Below are 19,524 nucleotides of genomic sequence, written 5' to 3' on the forward strand. Positions count from 1 at the left end.
ATTTGGGCTTCAGTTTTTTAGGCTCTATGGAGTGATATGGAAGAAGGAAAATCTCAAGTCCCCACCAACATGAATGTTATAATAGAAGACTTTCCCCCTATAAAATAAGACCTCCAAAGAGCTATAATTTCACAATAAGCATAAACCAAAAGTAAACCCACACTACCCCACTCCTGTTTCCATGTGTCAACAAGGAAGTGTTCACTGGTGCTGAACAAAGCATGGGGAAAATGCTGCTGTTTTATAAATTACAATCTCAAAAGCTCAAGTTATAAATTTAGTTGAAAACAGTTCACAATACTGATGGAAACGAATGTGCAGTTCTTCCTCATCCTGAAAGAATTCTCACAATAATATTCCAAAGAAAATAATGCAGTCACATTATATGTATGTATCACCTATATGTATACGTATATAGCTGATACTTATGTATATATCTCACCATTACAGAGAACTAGAAGAAATAGTGGAGAAAGAAAGAGTTCTACAATGAGCCTAGATTTAAAAATAATCAGAGAAAAATTTTGTAAAACAACTCTTCTCATAATATACACAGCTAGAGTAAACTTGAAACAATCTCAGCAAAAGAAAGCTGTTAAAAATGCCCAGCATGGAATCTCTCTTCCCCACTGTCAGACAACATTTCAGTGGTCGCTGTAACTACTGCTCTGATCCTGAATAAAATATTTCTCACCATGCTTGAAAAAAAAAAAGAATTGCAAAATATGCCTCCAACAAAGGACTAATATCAAGAATCTACAAGGACCTCAAATAATTCAAGAAGAAGAAAACAAACAACCCCATTAAAAACTCGGCAAAGGACATGAACAGACATTTAAAAAAAATTCAAGCAGCCAATGAACACATGAGAAAATGCTCAGAATCACTAGTCATTAGAGAAATGCCCATTAAAACCACAATGAGATATCATCTTATATCAGTCAGAATGGCTGTTATTAAAAAGTCAAAAAAAAAAAAACCAAATAGATGTTGACTTGGATGCAGAGTGTGCAGAGCAGAGAGAAGGCTTATAGACTTTTGGCGGGAACATAAATTAGTTCAACTTCTATGGAAAACAGTATGACGATTTCTCAAAGAACTGAAAACAGAACTACCATTTGCCCAGAAATATTCATAACTGGACACCTACCCAAAGGAAAACAAATCATTATATGATAATATCACGACAATAGCAAAGTCATGGAACCAACCTAAGTCCAACCTATGTGTCCATCAATAATTGATTGGATAAAGAAAATGTGATATGTATACACAACATGTAATACTACACCACTATAAAAAAGAATGAAATCATGTTCATTGAGGCAATATGGATGGAGGTGGAGACCATTATTCTAAGTGAATTAACTCAGAAACAGAAAATAAAATACTGCAAGTTCTCACCTACAAGTGGGAGATAAATAATTGGTACCCATGTGCATAAAAATGGAAATAATAGACACTGAGGTTTCCCAAAGGGGAGAGGATGTGAGGGTTGAAAAACTACCTATTAGGTACCATATTCATTACTTGGGTAATGGGTGAACCAGAAGCCCAGTCCTCACCAGTATGCAATATACCCATGTAACGAACATTCACATGTACCCTTGGATCTAAAACAAAATAAATATTTTTTAAATGACTGGAATGTGTGAAAAAGGAAACAAAGAACATTTCTAAAGAAAGATGCAAAAAATAAATTTTTAAATGCCATAGCTGTTCACTGTTTTGAAATAGCTAAAGTAGGTATTAGTGAATCCAAAGATCAGTCAGAAGAAATTATGCAGAATGCATCACAGCAAAATACATAGGCAGTGAGACATTTTACCATATTTTTACTTGGATTCCTAACCAAAGAGGAGAAAGAATATAGAACAGAGACAATATTTGTAAGTAATATTTTAAGATAATGACTGATTCCCTACATCAAGGGAAAGCCAGTGGGAAGTTCCTAAATCTACAGAGGTTAAACAAACATAAAACTACACTTGAACATGTCAGGATGAGTTGGATGAACCAAAAATAAAGGTAAAACCAAAGAAACAACCACACACATGCATAAATCCATAAGGTAGTGAATAAAACATCTTACTTTCAAGGTGGCAGAATGACATTGACCACTAGGTTCTCAACAGAAATGATGAAAGACGGATGGCAGAAGAATGAGATCTCCAAAGTGCTATTAAAAAATAATTGCCAACCTAGAAGTTCTAGGACCCACTTTTTTTTTTTTTTTTTTTTTTTTTTTTTTTTTTTTTTGAGACGGAGTCTGGCTCTGTCACCCAGGCTGGAGTGCAGTGGCGCGATCTCGGCTCACTGCAAGCTCCGCCTCCCGGGTTCATGCCATTCTCCTGCCTCAGCCTCCCGAGTAGCTGGGACTACAGGCGCCCGCCACCTCGCCCGGCTAGTTTTTTGTATTTTTTAGTAGAGACGGGGTTTCACCGTGTTAGCCAGGATGGTCTCGATCTCCTGACCTCGTGATCCGCCCGTCTCGGCCTCCCAAAGTGCTGGGATTACAGGCTTGAGCCACCGCGCCTGGCCTAGGACCCACTTTTTAAGGGTAGGATGAAATGGAGACATTCTTGGGCAAACAAAAAAAGAGAGTTTATCTGTAGCATAACTTCAGAAAAGATATAATTAAATCAGAGAAAAAGATGAGGATCAAGAAGGTAGGAAACATGCAAAAATCATGACAAATACTTTTTGCCATTAAGAAAAAAATGAAACTAACCAATTCCACAAAGCAAGTCAAGAATAACTCGTGAATTAGAGGGAGCAGAAATGGAGTCGCCATCTTCAAAGGTACTTGTTTTCAGGAAATGTATACAAATTTTGGAAAAACTTGTATTTGAAAAGTTAAGTATGCATTTCGCAATTTTCAGAGAATAAAAGAATAGCAGCAAAATACTTATAAACTAGGAAAGGAAGAATATTGAATAAGAAAATAATCTGTACAAAAAAAGCCACATTTAAGTACTGTTTATTTTGTTAAATTAATTTAAATTTTAAAAATTTATCTTCACTCTATGCAATAATATTTGTGAAATTTTGACTCTGGTGTGTAAATTAACTTGTTTACTCCATTGAGTCCTTTGTCATTTTTGTAATACTTTGATTATCTTCATCTAAATATTCAAACATCACCTCTTAACACAACCGGTGGTACAGTCTCCATGATTTAGATACGGTGATCTGACTGGGGTTGAAACTTAAGAGAAACTAGCCTCAATAACAGGACCCAGGGATAACCATCTAGTTCTTCAGAGAAGGGCCTTAAGCCCTCTGGGGGTCCACCCTGTTGGCTGCTCACTAATCAAAGATGTGCCCTGCCCCTAGTTTTCTCCTCCCTGACTCAAGTTCATGTCATTCAACTCACTGCCCGGTTCACGGACTTATGGTGTTCTGCCCTGCTCGTGCTGCTTGGCGGTCCACCAGTTACCAAAAGCTGAAGTTGATTCAACCACGTGAAATTTCTACAGACTCTCCCCCTCTTTGGGTTCCCATCACATTGTCACTACCACCAGAGGTCATCAGCTTGAGAGAATCAGTGGTGGTCCACAGGAGCATCTTGTTGTCCCTTCCTAAATGACACCAGGGCCACCCTCCTCCCAAAATCAGTGCTCCCAACCACATTACCCACCTTGGCTTCACTTGTGTTCCTAGCAAGCCATCAAAACTAGCACCAAGGCTCTCTCTCGGAAGCTATAAATATATATGTTTTCCTTTTTTTCTGTCTTTAAAGGGTGAGTTCACACAAACAGACCTACGTACACTGGACCCCAAGGTATCAATCTGGATCCCTTCACAGGATCCTTTGGAATTTTCCATTCATAGTACTGAGGGGAAAAAAGCAAACTCTGAAGCCCAGCCCTTCCCTCCTCTATTCTGGAGCAGGCAGCTGATGGGCTGCAAACGGGGCTGCTGAGCTTCAGGGTGGAAATGAAAGCCAGTGCCTTGTGCTCCTTGTGATGTGAAACCTGTTGAAGTTGCACAGAGAAATGAGAGTTTTCACTGGACACAGGGCAAAGAGCAAGCAGGATGCCTTTCATGGACAGAAGCAGCGTCTGTCTAAACTTCAGCCATTCAATTAACAAACATTTCATGATCATCAGTTATTGCTAGTAGATGCTGAGGGTTAAACAAGGAACAAGATGAGAATGCCCCACTCCCGTATGGCACATATAAAAGCATAAAAGTCTTTATGAATCGTTTTTGAAACAGAAGGCCCGTGACATTGTCTGCTGAGTCCACATTGCCCCTCGTTTGTGGATACCAGCACATGTTAAAATTATCTGAAATGTTCAGTTGTGAGCCCCCTCCCCCTGATGTGGTTAGGCTTTGTGTCCCCACCCAAATCTCATCTTGAATTGTAATCCCTATAATCCCTATAATCCCTATTTGTCAAAGGAGAGACCAGGTGGAGGTAGTTGAATCATGGGAGTAGTTTCCCCCATGCTGTTCTCATGATAGTGAGTGAGTTCTCACAAGATCTGATGGTTTTATAAGGAGCTCCTTCCCCTTTGCTTGGCACTTCTCCTTCCTGCCGCCTTGTGAAGAACGTGCCTTGCTTCCCCTTCCCCTTCCACCATGATTGTAAGTTTCCTGAGGCCTCCCCAGCCATGTTGAACTGTGAGTCAATTGAAACCGTTTCTCTTATAAATTACCCTGTCTCAGGCAGTTCTTTATTGCAGTATGAAAATGGACTAATACAGTGAGAAAAAATAGCTCTGGAGGGCTGGGTTACATCCAGGACATGTACTAAATATTTTAATGCACTTTTTTAGCAAGCATGGAAAATGTCTCCCCCAAGGCTTTAAGCTGTCTTTCTACTTCCCTAGAAGTTTCCCCATCAAAAGAGGAAATAAATATTGAAGCTAGAAAAGGGTTGTCCCCTTCAAAGTAAGTAAGGGCATGCTTCATGACAGGCATATCTTTCTTTAGACAGTGGGGGAGGACACATAATTCTTTCACCTAAGGAAAAAAAGTTACAAAACAGCAACCTATGGAACAAAAACATGGAATTAATGCATCTCCTGAAATAACTTCTCTGTAGTCCTGAGGGTGGTGTTTTGTTTGGCTTGTTGTCCTTTGAACCTTTTTATACCCTCCAAGGATCCTCCTCATTCTGTCATACCCAGGGATCCTAGAGAAGGCTGTCAACATTGAAGGGCCCAGATCCCTTCTACCACTTTTTCTTGTGCTTCCCATGTGTTTGTAACTGTGAATCTCTTGCTTTTCAAATAACTCTTCTGCCTTTTGTATGGGTATACAATCAAAGGGGAAAATCAGGGCCTCTTCACACTACTCTGGCAAAATCAACCTGAGCTGCTAGATTATAGGTCTTGGCATCTGGAGCTGCCTGCTTGAGCCCTGGCAGGTCTGGAGGCTTGGGGCTGTTTCTTTGACTCAGGAAGTATTTCTGCTTTCCACCCAGGACCTCGGTTGTCTCCTCCCCACTCCTCCTCCCCTGATCTCAGGACTCTTAGATGTAGCTCAGGTTTGCTTCCACACAACTGACATTGGCAGTGCACGGTCTTCTCCCCTCTAAGCCCTCAGATCTCCACGCCTGTGCCTATGACAGGTGCCACCTACACCTGTGTTGCCAAGCCTGACTCCTCCTCCATGGCCTCTCCTGCCCCTGCAACCTGTCGGTTCTGCCTCCTTTTTGCCTGCCTCCTGCCTATCTTTACTTCACTGATTTCTTTGGCTGGAAAATATTTCTACAGCTTCCCCTCCCACACTCACCTGGGGCTATGACATCATTGTGGGCACTGGTTGGGCTTCGCCCCTGCCTCCTAACAAGGACAACCTACAGGCCCGGGAGGCCATTATCTGTGGTTTTGAATTTCTAGTGTCTCGCACTGTACTGGCCCAGAGAGGACCTCAAATATTGAATACTGAAGTGATTGCTTTCTGCATGTGTTATCTATGCACCCATGCATAAGTCAGTCAAACTTACTGAATCTTCATTTACTCTTCTGTAAGAGGGGAAGTAATCAAAGAAATGCACCTTTATTAACAACAAGAGGATAGCATAGTTTATCTTTTAAACTGATAAAGATATTCTGAAATAAAAATAATAATCTATGTTTTCAAGGGTACAGGACCTGAGTAGTTACACCAAGACAGTAAAGATGCATATTTTAGGAACTTAGTGGAGGATAATTTGACAATACACATCTAAATGTTTACATTGTACATACCCTTTGACTGACACTCTACTGTTAGAAATTTGTACCAAGGAAATAATCAGACATACAACATAAGCATTTAGCTATAGGAATACTGGTCAAAGAATTGTTGGTCATACTCAAAAATTAGAAACAATCTAAATATGCAATAAGAAAATATTTAAAATAAATTATATTGCATTCATCTGATGTAATATTATACAGACATTTAGAAAACTCTTGTAGTCAAAGGATAAGTAGGTTACCTTTGGCATATTAAATGAGTAAGACTAATACTAAGTTGATATACCAATTGTGATATAATTTTCTTTGGTTTTTAAACATTTTTATATACATAAGGAAAAAGATTAAAAACTTATGAAACCAAAATACTCAGTTTGGTTATCACAGTCTAGTGTGATTATGGGTATTTTTTGTTGTTTTAATTTCATATTTTTCTGTTCAAAATTCCATTGCTTATTTAATTAAAAAAAAACTTTAAAATCATATGACCAGCACAGAAAAAAATATCATTAGGCAAAATTGCCATGAGTATAGACCTTTCTCCCTACAACTGTTGTTTCTAAATGCCATGAAGGAATTTAGACTCTCAAGCTATTTCTGGCCTGGGCAGTGCCGGGCTATATCTTACTCTCTGTGGGAGGACGAGTGTGTGAGTTCCATGGTATTTAGGAACCCAGATATCATTCATTTGCAGCCTCTCCATCAGCACGAAGGCCACGTTTGCGCTGTGACAGGAATTTGAAATATGAGTTATTTCTTATTACTTGTGTATTGGGTTTCAAAAATGCACAAGCTCCACATCGCATGCATTTAAAGAACCTCTTTCAAGATATCTTGCACCCAAAAAACATCAGGAGCTCAAAATGCCCATTAAGAAAGAGAAACTATCCATATCCATGACATTTTCAGGTTTCAAATACTTTTCACATGAATGTAAAGACAAAATTAAAAATTAATGTCTATTCAAATTGAATGGAGTAACTCTGTTGACAGAAGAAACTGGTCAGGCCACACTAAGAAGAGGCTGAGTTCTCCAGTGGGACATGGAGCTCCCAGTCTCAGTGACTCCACAGGCCATGGGCTCCTCTGTGTGGCACATATGTCCCACGCCAACTCCCTGTTTTCCTGACAAAGAAGCTAAACTTTCGATGAGTCCAAAATCACATAGAGAGGAATCAGGAGGATGTCCCTCTGTCTCCAAAACCATGCTCACTCTAAAGATGGGGAAATTAAATTAGAGCATGCATAAGTAAAATGTATTGAATATTACTGGCAATAATTACAGATTTCCATCCCTCAAAGGAAGCCATGTCTCATCCATATGCAAAACTGACATCATTAGGAGAAGAACGTGATTAAGCCAAATTATACTATGGGAAGATTGTCACGATGCATAACCAAGTACCTCTGCATGATCAATGCCAATCTTAGGTCAGGGAGCCGTGAGGCTACACACAGGGCAAGTCACACCATGGAAACCCCCTCGATAACCCCTGTCATTGGATCCCACCCGGACCTGCTTCTGCAAGACTCTGCTTGCCTCCTGTGCCTCTACCCACCTCCAAACTCTTCCCATCGCCCTGACCAACACTGAGCTTCTTTGCAGTTCTTCCTCTGCCCTGCACCCTTCAGACTGGATCGTTCCTTCATCTCCTTATTTCCTGCCTGATGCTCCAAAGAGCCCTTGTTACAATATTAGATACTAACAGCAATGTCTCACGGAAGTCGCATACATGGCATGCCAAAATAGAGAAAATAAATTGAGATAATAAAGTCAGGCCAGGCATGGTGGCTCATACCTGTAATCCCAGCACTTTGGGAGGCCGAGGCGGTGGATCACGAGATCAGGAGACGGAGACCATCCTGACTAAAACGTGAAACCCCGTCTCTACTAAAAATTGAAAAAATTAGCCGGGCGTGGTGGCGGGCGCCTGTAGTCCCAGCTACTCGGGAGGCTGAGGCGGGAGAATGGCGTGAACCCGGGAGGCGGAGCTTCCAATGAACCGAGATCGCGCCACTGCACTCCAGCCTGGGTGACAGAGTGAGTCTCCATCTCAAAATACTACTACTACTACTACTACTACTAATAAAGTTAAAACAACAGAAATCTCTAACTACCCTTTAAAATATCGTAAAATCAGTGCACTAAGCTTCGTATTTTGCTTTTTAGGAAGCGCCTCAAACCCTTATTCAGAAACTATATATTTTTACTTTAAATGCAATGTTTTAGGTCCTCATTTTCCCCTTTAATGTTTAACATAATTGCGTTGAACCTTATAGTCTTGTGGAAAAAACAAGCAATTCTTTACCTTTCTTTTGTCTATAATACATTTGATGTGTATATGAATTTTTATAGATAGCTGGATCTGAAATTTTGTGAAGCAATACTATTTAAATATTTGTGCTAAAATCTTTCTACAGATTTCCTTTCTTTATAAATTTTACTTCAGTTAATTCTCATAGTATTTCATACTATATAAGAAATCATATGCATATAGCTCATATTACATATTCGAGTACACATATGTATATGCTTTTGGGTAGTGTGAGTAAAAGAAAAAATAAAAATAATTACTCCCAGTATTATTTCTTATTTAATAGCATATATAAATGCATTTTTTCCGATTTATATTTCTTGTTTATATTTAAATTATATTTTTTTGGTGCTGAGATAACTGGCTACCCATATACAGATTAAAACTGAACCCCTTCAGGCTGGGCGTGGTAGTTCAAGCCTGTAATCCCATCACTTTGGGAGGCTGAGGTCAGTGGATCATGAGGTCAGGAGATCGAGACCATCCTGGCTACCATGGTAAAACCCTGTCTCTACTAAAAATACAAAAAATTAGCCAGGCGTGGTGGCAAGTACCTGTAGTCCCAGCTACTCGGGAGGCTGAGGCAGGAGAATGTCATGAACCTGGGACACGGAGCTTGCAGTGAGCCGAGATCATGCCACTGCACTCCAGCCTGGGCAACAGAGCGAGACTGTGTCTCAAAAACAAACAAACAAACAAACAAAACAAAAAAACTGAACCCCTTCCTTACATCATATACAAAAACTAATTCAAGATGAATTAAAGACTTAAATGTAAAACCCAAAACTATGAATAAACTAGAAGACAATCTAGGCAATACCATTCAGGACACAGGCACGAGTAAATATTTCATCATGATGACACCAAAAGCAATCGCGACAAAGGAAAAATTTGACAAATGGGACCTAATTAAACTAAAGAGCTCCTGCACAGCAAAAGAAGCTATCGACAGAGAAACAGACAACCTACAGAATGGGAGAAAATATTTATAAACCATGTATCCAACAAAAATCTATTATCCAGCATCCGTAAAGAACTTAAACAAATTTACAAGAAATCAAACAACCTCATTAAAAAGTGAGCAAAGGACATTAAAAGACACTTTTCAAAAAAAGACATACATGCGGCCAGCAATCATATGACAAAAAGCTCAATATCACTGATCGTTAGAGACCTGCAAGTCAAAACCACAGTGAGATATGCCATCTTACACCAGTCAGAATGGCTATTACTAAAAAGTCAAAAAAATCACAGATGCTGGCAAGGTTGTGGAGAAAAATGAATGCTTATATACTGTTGGTAGGAGTGTTAATTAGTTCAACGATTGTGGAAGACAATGTGGCAATTCCTCAAAGACCTAAAGACAGAACTACCATTGTACCCAGCAATTCCATTACTGGGTATATACCCAAAGGAATAGAAATCATTTTATTACGAAGACACATGCACGTGTATGTTCATTACAGCACTATTCACAATGACAAAGACATGGAATCAACCTAAATGCCCATCAATGATAGCCTGGATAAAGAAAATGTGGCACATACACACCATGGAATAGTATGCAGCCATTAAAAAGAAGAAGATCATGTCCTTTGCAGGGACATGGATGAAGCTGGAGGCCATCATCCTCAGCAAACTAACACAGGAACCGAATACCAAACACCACATGTTCTCACTTACAACTGGGAGCTAAATGATGAGAACACATGGAGACCTGGGGGGAAACAACACACACTGGGGTCTGTCGGAGGATGGAGGGTGGGAGGAGGGAGAGAATCACACAAAATAACTACTAAGTAATTGGCTTAATACCTGGGTGATGAAATAATCTGTACAACAAACCCCCATGACACAAATTTACCTATGTAACAAACCTGCAGATGTACCCCGAATTTAAGTAACACTACATTAAAAAGTTAATAACAATTTTAAAATTATATGAACTAAAATATTATCAATTATTTCAATGATAGTTTTCTTAAATCCTGTATATATCCCAGGGAGTCAGAGCTATATGGTAGCTACAATAGGGTGGGAAGCATTTCTTCCTCAGACAAAAATAACAAAAATCTCTTTCTTGGCTACTGGTAGTTGCATTTATTATAATTAGGGGAATACTAAGAAGAGTTCATGCACCATCCACACCACCCACTCTCCTTCCTGCACAGATTCTTCAGGGCTCCATGTTTCTGAAACAGGAACAATGCCTTCCATGCACAGTAGGGGACAGGGCTCAAGGGCAGTAACCACAGTCGCTGAATGCAAGAGGCACAAATACTGCCAGTGCAAATACTGCCAGCAGCTCTTCTCTCGAAAACAGTTGTAGTGGAGAAGAGAGAGGAGAAAACAAAAGCCTCCCTGTTGCAAGGGCAGAGGAGAAGGACACAGTTATTTCTGCTTTAAAGACTGGTGACTCATGCCTGTAATCTCAGCACTTTCGAGACCAAAGCGGGCAGATCACTTGAGGTCAAGAGTTCAAGACCAGCCTTGGCCAACATGGTGAAACCCTGTCTCTACTAAAAACACAAACATTACCCAGGCATGGCGGTAGGAATGCAAATTAATTCAACCATTGTGGAAGACAATGTGTCAATTCCTCAAAGACCTAAAGACAGAACTACAAATGGACCCAGCAATCCCATTACTGCATATACACCCAAAGGAATGGAAATCATTTTATTATGAAGACACATGGACACATACGTACATGCCTGTAGTCCCAGCTACTCAAAAGGCTGAGGCAGGAGAATCACTTACACTCGAGAGGCAGAGATTGCAGTGAGTCAAGATCGTGCCACTGTACTTCAGCCTAGCTGACAGAGCAATATTCCATCTAAAAGGAGAGAGAGAGAGAGAAAAGAAAGAAGAAATGATGAAAGAAAGAAAAAAAAGAAAGAAATTAGTTCCCATTCAGCTATATTTCCTTACTAGAAATTCAAGAATTAACTAGAATAAGCATACTGAGGTTGAGGTTGCAAAAAGCAAACAACAAAAAAAGAACAGCCTAAATCGACCTTCAGTACACCCTGAGGGTTTCTTTCTAATTAATGAGTGCATTTCCTCACCCTCTTTTTTAGAGACAGAGTCTTGCTCTGTGGCCCAGGCTAGAGTGCAGTGGCATAATCTTGGCTCACTGCAACCTCCACTTCCTGTGTTCAAGGGATCTTCCCACCTCAGCCTCTGGAGTAGCTGGAACCTCAGGTATGCACCACCACAATTGGATAGTTTTTGTAATTTTTGTTGGGATAGTGTTTTGCCATGTTGCCCAGGGTGGTCTCGAACTCCTGGGCTCAAGCGATTCACCCATCTTGGCCTCCCGAAGTGCTGGGATTACAGGCGTGAGCCACTATGACCAGCCTCTATTATTGTTAACAATTAAACATGCAACTGATAGCCTTCTGCTAGACCTGGAAATTTTACCATAGTCTGTTTTTCCACTCCAAACAAAAACCCTCCAAATTCTACATTTCTACAACCATGAAACGCTGGAAGTTTCTTTTTTTTTTTGACGTGTAGCCAAACAGGCAGACGGTTATTATGAACATTGCTTTTAAGCTGCTCCTGCTCCCTTATACAAATCATTTATCCTAATTTTATTATAAACCACTATATGATATATAGCTTGTTTGCCACAAAACATGCATTTTTCATACACATACACCTTTTCTGTAAATATAGCCCTACAATTTAAAGCACTCTATAAGTCCTGGAGTTAATGATATTAGGGGCCAATTATGTGTCTATTTCTTATTTTGATCCAAAATTCATACCAGTCATGTCTTGCTAAATCCTTCCTAAAAGTTAAAAGAAAATCACCTCTTTCCTCCCCATTTTTATAAGTCACACTACAATCTTCTCGGTTGTCAGTAATCAAAACCTTGGGTCCTCCTATGGTCACTCATGTCCTTCCCCTGCACACCAGTTTTCTCAAAAGTCTGTGCACTTCAGTCTTGCATCTGGTGTCCCATTCCTGGCACAGGTCTTGATCATCTCTCAATGGAAATAGCATGGTGACTTCCTATTTTCCTTACACCGCTTTTTAAATTTTTTATTGAAGCATAATAGTTGTACATAGTTTGGGGGTGCATGCGATAATTTGAACATCGATATAATTTGCAAAGATCAAATCAGTGTACCTGTTATATCCATCACCTTAAATATTTGTCCTTTCTTTATGCTAGATATGTTCAAATTATTCTCTTGTATTTTGAAATGTATGTTTGATTACTGTAAACTCTACTTATCCTACTGATCTATCTAATGCTAGGTCTTACTTCTTCTCTCAAACTATACATTTTTACCCATTAATCAGCTGATCTTCTTCCTCCTTCCCCTCTACCCTTCCTGGTCTCTGATAACCACCAATCTACTCTCTGTCTTCATGAAATCTACCATTTTAGCTTCTACATATGAGTGAGAACATGAAGTATTTGTCCTTTCATGTCTAGCTTATCTCACTTAACATGACCTCCTGTTCCATCCAACTTGCTACAAATTATAAAATTTTATTCTTTTTATGGCTGAATAATATTCCATTGTGCATATTTACCACATTTTCTCTATTCATTTGTCCACTGATGGGCACTTAATTTGATTTCATATTTTGGCTGTTGTGAATAGTACTGCAATAAACATGGGATTGCAGGCATCTCTGCCACATATTGATTTCCTTTCTTTTGAATATATATTCAGTAACAGAAATGCTGGGTCATATGGTAGTTTTTTTTTTTTTTTTTTTAGTTTTTGGACGAACCTCCATACTGTTCTCCACAGTGGTTTTACTCATTTACATTTTCACCAACAGTGCTCAAGCGATCCCCTTTCTCTGCATTCTCACCAGTGTCTGTTATTGCCTGTCTTTTTTGATAAAAGCTATTCTAATTGGGCTGAGATCATATCTCATTGTGGTTTTGATTTGCATTTCTCTGATAACTAGTGATGTTGAACATTACTTCATATACCCTTTGAATATTCGTATGTCTTCTTTGGAAAAATTCTATTCAGATTTTCCCCCATTTTTTAATCTGATTTTCCTATTGAGTTTTGAGTTTTTATATTAAATATATTCTGGTTATTAATCCCTTGTCAGATGGGTAATTTGCAAATACTTTCTCCCATTCTGAGGGTTGCCTCTTCACCTTGTTTATCATTTTCTTTGTTCTGCAAAAGTTTTTCAGCTTCATGTAATCCCATTTGTCTAGTTTTGCTTTGGTTGTCTGTACATTTGAGGTCTTACATAGAAAAATCTTTGCCCAGACCAATGTTCTGGAGCATTTCCCCAAAGTTTTATTCTACTAGTTTCACAGTTTAGCCTCCTAGAAGTAAGGGTTAAATACATTTTGATTTTATTTTTGTATATGGTGAGAGATAGGGTTTCATTCTCCTGCATATAGTGATCCAGTTTTCCCAGCACCGTTTGGTGAAGACCGTCCTTTCCCACTGTGTGTTTTTGGTGGGTTCATCCAAGATGAGTTGGCTGTAAATTCCTGGATTTATATCTGGGTTCAAAGTCATCCACAAAGGTTAGAATTAACTTCTTCCAAATTTCTGTTAGTGTGGATATTTTAACTTACTCTTATGAATTACCAACATTTTTAATGGCAATTGGAATGAGGAATCCTTTCCAGAAGGTTTTCAACTGACTTTACCCAGGTCCATCAGAGGAATCCCTATGCACAGCAGCTATAGCCTGACAAAATGTGTTCCTTAAATAGCAAGACTTCGATGCCAACATTCTGTCTTGTTACCTGGGCCACAGAGTAAATGTTGTGTTAGCAGGCAGGAAAACAACATCAGGGACCTTGCACATCTATGTTGTAGACCTTAAGTGACCAGGTGCACTACCAGTGAGCAGTAATGTCTTGAAAGGAATCTATATCCCAGAGCAGCAGGTCTCAACAGTGGGCTTATAATATTCACTAAACCATGCTGTAAAGAGATGTGCTGATATATAAGCCTTTTGTTCTATTTCCAGAGGACAAGAGGGTTGATTTAGCATAATTCTTAAGGAACCCTAGGGTTTTCAGAATGTTAAATGAGCCTCGGTTACAACTTATAGTCACCAGATGCATTAGCCTCTAACAAAAGAGTCAGCCTGTCCTTTGAAGACTTGAAGCCAGGTATTGACTTCTCCTCTCTAGCTACTAAAGTCTTAGATGTTATCTTCTCCCAAAAGGAGGCTGTTTCATCGACACCAAAAATCAGTGATTTATGTAGCCACCTTCACCAATTATCTTAAGTAGGTCTTCTGGATAACTTGCCACAGCTTCTACACTAGCACTTGCTGTTTCACCTTGCACTTTTATGTCCTGGAAACAGATTCATTCCTTAAACCTCATGAACCAACCTCTGCTAGCTTCAAACATTTCTTCTGTGGCTTCCTCACCTCTCTCAGCCTTCATAGAATTGAAGAAAGTTAGGGCCTTGCTCTGGATTAGGCTTTGGTTTAAGGGACATGTATTAGGCCATTACTATAAAGAAATACCTGATGATGGGAAATGTACAAAGAAAAGAGATTTAATTGGCTCGTGGTTCTGCAGGCTGTACAGGAAGCATAGCACTGGCACCTGCTTCTAGGGAGGTCTCAGGAAGCTTATCATTATGGCAGAAGGTGAATGGGGAATAGGCTGATCACACAGAGCAGAAGCAAGAGCGTGGCATGGGAGGTGTCATATACTTTTTTTTTTTTTTTTTGAGACGGAGTCTCACTCTGTCGCCCAGGCTGGAGTGCAGTGGCCGGATCTCAGCTCACTGCAAGCTACGCCTCCTGGGTTCACGCCATTCTCCTGCCTCAGCCTCCCGAGCAGCTGGGACTACAGGCGCCCGCCACCTCGCCCGGCTAGTTTTTTTGTATTTTTTTAGTAGAGACGGGGTTTCACCGGGTTCGCCAGGATGGTCTCGATCTCCTGACCTCGTGATCCACCCGCCTTGGCCTCCCAAAGTGCTAGGATTACAGGCTTGAGCCAGCGCGCCCGGCGCCATATACTTTTAAACAACCAGATCTTATAAGAAGTTGCTATCACAAGGAGAGCACCAAGGGGGTGGTGCTGAACCATTCATGAGAAATCTGCTCCCATGATCCAGTCACCTCCTACCAGGCCCCACCTCCAATACTGGGGATTATAATATTCAACGTGAGACTGCATCTTCAGCATGAAACTGGGGCAGGACACACACCCAAACTATAATACGAAGGCTGAGGCTTGTTTGATCTTCCATCCAGGCCACTAGAACTTGCTTCATGTCAGCAATGAGGCTGTTTCACTTTCTTATCTTTCCTGTGTTCACTGGAGTAGCATTTTTAATTTCCCCCAAGAATTTTTTTCCTTTGCAGCCAGGTGCCAAAGCACATGCCTATAGTCCAGGCTACTTGGGAGGCTGAGGAGGGAGGATCCCTTGAGCCCAGGAATTTGAGGCCAGCCTGGACAACATAGCAATACTCCATCTCAAAAACAAAAGCAAAACAACAACAACAAAAAAACTTTTTCTTTTTATTCAAAACTTGGCCGTTTGTCACAAGAGGCCTAGCCTTTGCTCTCTCTTGGTTTTCAACATGCCTTCCTTACTAAGCTAATCATTTCTAGCTTTTGATTTAAAGTGAGACACATGCAACTCTGCCTTTCACTCGAAGACCTAGAGGCAACTATAGAATATCAATTGACCTGATTTTAATATCGTTGTGTTTCAACGAATAGAGAGGCCCAAGGGAAGGGAGGGAAATGGGGGAGCAGCCTGTAAGTGGACCACTCACAATGTACAGATGTATCAATTACATTGCCGAATGATACAGGCACAGTTTGTTGTGCCCCAGAACAATAACAATAATAACATCAAAGATCATTGATCACAGATGTGATATGACAGACATGATACTAATAAAAAAGCTTGAAATATTGCAAGAATTACCAAAATGTGACACAGAGACAAGTGAGTCCATGCTTTTAGAAAACTGGTGAGGATAGATTTGCTCAAAACAGGGTTGCCACAAACCTCCAATTTGTAAAAAGAAAAAAATATATAGCATCTGCAATGCACAATAAAGTGAGGCACACTAGAACAAGGTATTCCTGTAAGAACTGAAATCTGTAGTTCACATGAGGGTTAACTCTTTCTGTATTACATTCCATGGATTTTGACAAATAGATAATGTCCACCGTTATAGTACCATTGAGATGACTTACTGCCCCACAAACCTTCTGCGCTCCAACTCTTCATCCCTCCTTCTCCCCTACTCCCTGGTAACCACACATCTTTTTAGTGTCTCTAGCCTCTTCCAGAATATCACATAGTTGGAATCAGACTGGGTAGCCTTTTCAGACTGGTTTCTTTCGCTTAGTACAATGCATTTAAGGTTTCCCATGTCTTTCGGTGGTTTGCTAGTTCATTTATTTTCATCACTGAATACTATTCCATGGTGTGGATGTACCACAGTTTGTCTATCAATTCACCTATTGGAGGGCATCGTGGTTGTTTTCAATTTGGGGCAATTATAAATAAAGCTCCTATAAACATGCATGCACAGGTTTTTGTATGAACAAAATAATTCAGCTCATTTGGGTAAATACCCAGGAGTGATGAGAAGGTAGAGCGTAAGGGATTTTTAGTACAGTGAAACTATTGTATCATATTGTAATGGTGCATACATGACATTTTGCATTTGTCAAAACCCACAGAAAGTACTGTACAACACAGAGTGAATCCTATCAGAAACTGGGTTACATTAATAATAATGTGTTGATATTGGTTTATCAATTGCAACAAATGTGCCACACCAATGCAAGGAGAAACCATGTCTTGAGAAGGATATGGGAACTCTCTGTACTACCTATTCCATTTTTCTATAAGTTCTATAAACTTAAAGCTGCTCTAAAAATAAGTCTATTAATTTTAGAAATGAGTATGTGAAGTTGGTAGTCCAAGAAACTCAAATATGCGATCTTTTCTTGTAACTGATGCCAATAATAGATTCTGTCCATCCTCATCATTAATGATTCCCGAAATATACACCTGCTAGAAGAATCAGGCTCAAGCAAAACCATGAGAAACCTTTTCTGAGATGCTCTCTTCCTTTTGACAGTTCCTTAGTTACAAAAACTTTGGTGACTTTGATAATGTCCCTCCTGTCTCTTTTACTGCAGTTTGATTTAATTGCTAAAAATACCAAATACCAAAGACTGTTTATAAAAAACCTACCAAATACCAAAGACTGTTAGGTGGTTTGCGTATGTTATCTCCGACTCTTATGACAACATTTCGAATTCGGTAGCATTACCACCACTTGACAGGTTGAGAAACTGAGCCAAAGAAATTAAGGAACTTGCCCAGGATTATGCTGCTAGCAGAAGACAATTCAAGAAAGTAAACCCAACTATGATTTCAAAACCTTCCTAATATCTCCACAAAACCTAAGGACCCAATGCCTTTCAACATTATCTCAAATGATATTATTTGATTTAGGAGCCAGTGAACACATAAATATGAAAAATATCACAAAGCTAGCATGTCTTGCTCATAATGTCATAGAAACTAGAGAGCAAACTTCTCATGTTATACTTACGGAAAACGCAGAAATATTAGTTAACTGGATTGTCCAACACTCCGAAGGTGCCTGGAAGGAGAAGCAAGATGGGAGCTCAGTTTCCTTGATACTAAACCCATTGTTTTTCCCATGAAGTCAATGTCCTCTCTAGAGACCTCATCATCACCGCAATCATCTTTCAGGTTTACAGTGAGCTACCTAGTCAGGCTTGAACTTTCATTTGTTTCCACATTTAAAAATAATATTTTACATCCCTCTAAAGCAACCACCTCTTCTGAAAGAACAGAAAAAGAAAAAGGATTTGCAGACCATTCTTCAGAGACTATAAATTTCCCTTGAAGTATTAACACAATCTATTAGGCCATATTACAGTCAATTGTGCAGAAGAAGAAAACCTATTCAACAACATTATTTAACGGCATTTTGATGTGCTATTTGCTAGACACAATGATGAATGCAAGGGTTGAGCAATAAAGTGGTATGGAAAGCAAACAGCTCTCCTGTGATGTTTACTTCCCAGGCTTAAATGAGCTCAGTGCTCACAAATGATTTGCCTTGACATTGGAATCCAAATGGAGTCTGGAATTACTGTAACTGTTTTCGGCTTGGGTGATTTAATCAGCAAATCTTCAATAGTGTACTATGCATGTACTGAACTGATTCCAGACTGAGCAGCCTGATTTATATACACTACTTGCAGACGACCATTTGTGGGAGGCTCACTAGCATCTGTTCGCCAGCATCTTTATAAGGCAGATGCCCGTGGTAATGTGTCAGAACAATTGAAGTCTATGCTTTGTATCAGTAAACCCAGACAAAGAGACGTACACAGGAGATGCTTCAAGGGACAGGATTTTTGTTGATGGTGGTGTTTTATGAGTTTTAAATAAATCTAAAATCATTCATTCACTTATTTAACTAATAGTTCTGTGCACTTGCACTATGATCAAGCATTGTGCTAGACCCAGAGAAGTAAGGGCAGAAGGCAGAGAAAATGAGAGGGAGTTAAGAAGTGGCTCCTCCAAGCATAGAATAAAACTGTCAGGTCATATCAATCAGTTGAACACAATCTAAAAAAGAGAAGCCTCAAAACATTAGGACCCCTGATCACCATTGGAATGTGGGATTCCCACATCTGTGTGGTGGAAGGAGCCATTCAAAATACTCGCAGAGATTTATCTTTTTCTGGTCGCTGTGTTTTATTTTATTTTATTTTACTTTGAGTTCTTGGATATATGTGCAGAGTGTGCAGGTTTGTTACATAGGGATACATGTGCCATGGTGGTTTGCTGCACCTATGAGGGTCGTTGTGTTTTATAGTCACTACTCCCACCCCTGCTTTTCATGCTATTTGGTGGATGAAATGCCCCACTCCTAGCCTCCTAGAAGAGAGATATCAGGGTCCAAAAAAAGACACAGCCTACCAGGCCCCTCCTGGCTTTGAGTTCTGAGGTCCTAATGCCTTGGAGAAACA

At 39.8% G+C, this 19,524-nt stretch overlaps 1 long non-coding RNA gene across 2 annotated transcripts in view; it reads right to left on the reverse strand.

Moving 5' to 3' along the window:
- The window catches only part of LOC139358011 (uncharacterized), a 34,203-nt gene extending 16,076 nt beyond the window's left edge, over positions 1-18,127 (reverse strand). Inside the window, exons 1-2 of one of the 2 annotated variants that reach the window (XR_011612195.1) lie at positions 18,069-18,127; positions 11,270-11,345 (exon numbers count right to left, since the gene is read on the reverse strand). This is a non-coding gene — a long non-coding RNA (uncharacterized lncRNA). Of the gene's footprint in view, positions 1-11,219; positions 11,346-18,068 lie in introns of both variants that reach the window. The other variant, XR_011612194.1, reaches the window with a different exon arrangement.
- Between the last annotated feature and the right edge of the window lie 1,397 nt (positions 18,128-19,524).

This window comes from Macaca nemestrina, chromosome 13 (genome assembly GCF_043159975.1).
Source record: "Macaca nemestrina isolate mMacNem1 chromosome 13, mMacNem.hap1, whole genome shotgun sequence".
NCBI classification, from domain to species: domain Eukaryota; kingdom Metazoa; phylum Chordata; class Mammalia; order Primates; family Cercopithecidae; genus Macaca; species Macaca nemestrina.